This window comes from Selaginella moellendorffii, unplaced genomic scaffold, assembly GCF_000143415.4.
Source record: "Selaginella moellendorffii unplaced genomic scaffold, v1.0 SELMOscaffold_14, whole genome shotgun sequence".
NCBI lineage: Eukaryota > Viridiplantae > Streptophyta > Lycopodiopsida > Selaginellales > Selaginellaceae > Selaginella > Selaginella moellendorffii.
In genome coordinates, this window is record NW_003314275.1 from 649,680 (window position 1) to 654,030 (window position 4,351).

A 4,351-nucleotide genomic window follows, 5' to 3' on the forward strand; every position below is an offset into this window, starting at 1 on the left:
AATTTGGCAAACGTGAAAGCTCCAAAAGATGGAGTGGCAAAATAGCCAAATGATAAAGCCATGAATAACATTAGCATGAATTATGGATAAGTGGAATTTAGTGCCAAGGGTGGCACGAAATAAAAGTATTAGTGTGACCAACATGTGGTGGGTGATGATATAACCACTAAGGAGTCCAAGGCTAAACTTAATACGGATGGACAAATGGGGTAACTTGGTGGTGGAGCCACGTGGCAGGTTTGGCGGGCAGTTGTGTCACTGCAATTCAAAAAAACAGGAGGGTGCTTTCAGTTCAGACATGAAGAGCATTCAATGCAAACGTTGCCTTTCCCAAAAAATTATAAAATAAAGTTTTGTTTGATCTTTGGTGAGTACCTAAGTTGTCAAATCCTTGCTTAGAATCTGGGAATTTATTTTGATGACATGAGCAAAATTCAGAGCTCAATCTTCCCAAGACTTTTCCAAATGCTAGAGTGAGGTGATCATTGGATACACAAAGCAATTTTACTAGTACTATAGGTTACGGTAGAAATTAAGAACTGAGGTTTTTTCTGTTTATTCCCACAAGTTCCTCGTTTCTTGCCCTTTGTTCGCAACGCTCCAGACAAGGAGTGATTTTTGGAGGGAAGCTTGCAACTTCAAGCTAACCAGACAAGAACTATCTCATATGGTCACTTTGCCTTAACAAATATTCCTAGAATATTCAGTTATATTTTAGGAACAAAATTTTATACTTTAATTCTTTTATAATCCTGGTCTACTTAGAATTATATACCTCAATCTTATTTCATGCTTCTGCACCATACCCAAAAGTATATATGGTTTTTAGAAAAACTAAAGGTGAAAAGAATATATCATGAATATCCAAGTATATCCTATACCTCAATCTAATGATTGATTTTCTTATTAGTTATTTAGATAACCACCTAATAAACACCAAAAACCATTCCGGTGATTAAGTGGTTATTCCATTTTTCCCTGAAAATGGCAGGTAGGCAGTACATTTCTCCATTATACATATCAGGTTTTAATTTGTATACCTAAGAAAGTTCAAAATGCCTAATTAAGTAAATAAGGAGAGCCCTAGTTTTAGTAAGAATATTACTATCAAATCAAAGTAAAATACTTCTCTATAGTTCTTTGTATTGAATAATTTCTTTCAAATATTCCCAGAAAACTCTATGCCTATGATAATATAAAATTTATTCTAATTATATAATATAAAATATACAACTTGTTTATAATGCTAAATGTATAGCTTGTACTAATTAATATCTTTTTTTTATTTGTGCAACTTCTTTTGTTCATATTATTAAGGACAGAATGTAAATATTCTTGATAGTTCTTAGGGTAATCATTCAAAAGTTACATGTTAGTTTTAAGAAGAATCATTTATATTAATTATGTAATTACTTTCGTATTTAAAGACAATTAGGTTACTTTATAGTATATTATCTATTCTCATTTTATTTCTTACTTATGGCTAGAAAAAATGTTCTATATATTATGACTTTACTTTTTCTTTTTATATTAACTTTTATTTTTATAGCTAAAAGTGCACCACTTAAAACATGTGGTGAACATTGTGAAACAGATGATGAATGCAAGGATCAAATTGCATGTGTTGATAAAATTTGCCAAGATGATCCAGATATGAATACTAATCTTTGTCCAAATATAGGTAAGAAAATTTCACCACCTCCATTTGATACTTTATCTCCTCCTGATGAGGATTTAACTCCTCCCAATTTTAAATAAATGTAATGCTAAAAACCTTACTAAATAAAATAAAATAAAGTAAAAATTATGTTATTCAAGTTAGTGTATTGATTGGTGCAATTTTGTTATGCATGTTGCTTTAGATTATTTATATCAGATATCTTTTAAAAAATTCAAGGAATTTAAAATTGATTATTTTGTGAAATTTTCTTTTAAAATGTACTAAATTATAATTCAATCCTAATAATAATAATTTTTTAGCTAATTTAAAATTTTGGTATATCTTGAATATTTTAAAAAACACTTCAATCTCAAAATTGTGAATTTTCCACTATTAAACCTTCTCTAATTCATTGATAATCACTTAGTTAATAATATTACAAATTTTTTCAAATTTCCTCTCAATTCTCAATTTAGGACCAACCACCCTTCTGACCTTATGAATTTACCAAACTCTAAAAGTTTATTACATTAGTTTCATATATTAGTTTTTTTATAGCTATAGTTTTATTAATTTTAATACAAGTTTTAGTAACTCAGGATAAGCAAAGCCCTGGAAGCTAGCCTCAAACGATACCATGCCTACGAGAGTGCCAAGAGCAGTGAAGACTAGACTATAGCAATCCTGGAGAATGCATTTCTGACCTAGTTTTTGGGGCAGAAAGCACCATTGAAATAAGCTGTAATCATAGGAGTGTCCTCTTCTCATATACAAGAATGGATGAACTAAATTTAGTTTAAATGAATAATCTGTGAGACAAAAATCCTTAAGCCCCAAAGTGGAGAAAAAAAGTACCACATGGTAGTGGTCGAAATGAAAGTCTAATAAACATAACATATTTGGACTAAAGGCTCTGATTTGAAAAATCAAGAGTAAGAATGCAACTCTAGAAAAAGTGCTTGAGGAATGAGCATGAAATAATTGGTGAATGAGTATCTAAAAAAGGACATAAGGAGGATTGACATATGGCAAGTGTCATAATGCATGGAAGAGTCTGAAAAGGAGTTTGAGAAAGAATCTGAGATAAAGTCCAAAATGGAGTACAAAATGGAGTCTGAGAAAGAATTTAAGATGGAGTTCAAGGAGTTTGAGATAGAGTCCAATATAGACCCAAGATAGAGTCTGATATGAACCTGAGATGGAGTTTAATATGGACCCGAGATGGACCCGAGATGGAGTGTAATATGGACCCAAGATGGAGTTTAAGATGGAGTTCAAGATGGATCTTATGAGATGGACCCGAGATGGAGTGTAATATGGACCCAAGATGGAGTTTAAAATGGAGTTCAAGATGGATCTTATGAGATGGACCCGAGATGGAATTTGAGATGCACCGGAGATGGAGTTTGAGGTCAAGTCCAAGATGGACCTTAAATGGAGTCTAAGGTTGAGGCCGAGAAAGAGACTGAGACTGAGATTGAGATTGAGACCAAGACTAAGATCGAGACCGAGTTCGAGACCAAGTTCAAGAATAAGTCTAAGTTTGAGTTTGAGTCTAAGTCTGAACTCAAGGGTGAAAGCCCAAAGCGATTGTCTCCTAGACCCTGAGGGGTTTGGTGAGCTAAAAGTATAATAAGGGGACAACTCTAATAGAGCCAATTTAGCTAGGAAAGGCTAATATGACCAAGAAATGTTATACCCACTCGGTGGGTGATAATATAACCATTAAGGAGTCAAATAAAGATGGACAAATGGGGTAATTTAATAAAGTGTTTAAGAGTTAGCTTTAGCTCTTCCAAAAGATCAAATGGTCAATGCTCCAATCCAAGTGTGAGTGGCACTACTTACTTAGATACTTGGTGTGGCTCATCAAAACCTTATTCTAGCCACATGGATAGGGCACCTAAAGGCACAAGATGGAGAGAGTACTCACAAGGCTTGTGTAAGAGCATAGTGTTTTAAAATGTTATCCTAAAGTTCTAGATTGTGGAAAGGAAGAGGAACAATCTTCTTGTGTAGTAACCAAGGATGCAATCATATGGCAAGTAAATCCCAAAGGTTAATAGGATGTAGTGGTTGGCCCTCGGGCCCTGACACAATAGTAATGTTAGTGAACACGGCCGAGGACGAAGAAGAACTTGGTGTGGACTGAAAAAGGAATGTTGGGGAAAGTTGTTCCTCATGTTTTTAGCCATCCTAAGAATGTTAAGAAGTGGTTCTGGGATGACCATTCATGGATGGATGGCTTAATATTTGAGAGATAGGACTATGGCATAAGTGGCCTAGAACTACCAATGAGACAAAGATAAATGGACATGGCTTTAATATAACATACTGATATATTAAAAGTACCTTTGGTGTTTTGATCATGGGATCAAATACGTAGAGTACTTAAATCAAGTGCAAAGACTGAGTCTCGAAGTTTGGCATATGACTTATGGAGGTTGTGAGTGAGACTCCTCCAAATGGTCGAAAGTGTAGTTAAAAATTTAAAGCAAAGTGAAAATTTTAGTTATTTACAATTTGATATCAAAGTTATTCTTTAGTCTGACTCTTATTAGTGGTTGAGTATATCACCACTCATATTGGCATCGGAAGGCCTTAAGAGTGGGCCTATTCTCAAAGAGTAGCATGTCTAAATGGCATGACTCTCTACTTTAGTGCATATGCAAACATGTAAGATGTGATGGA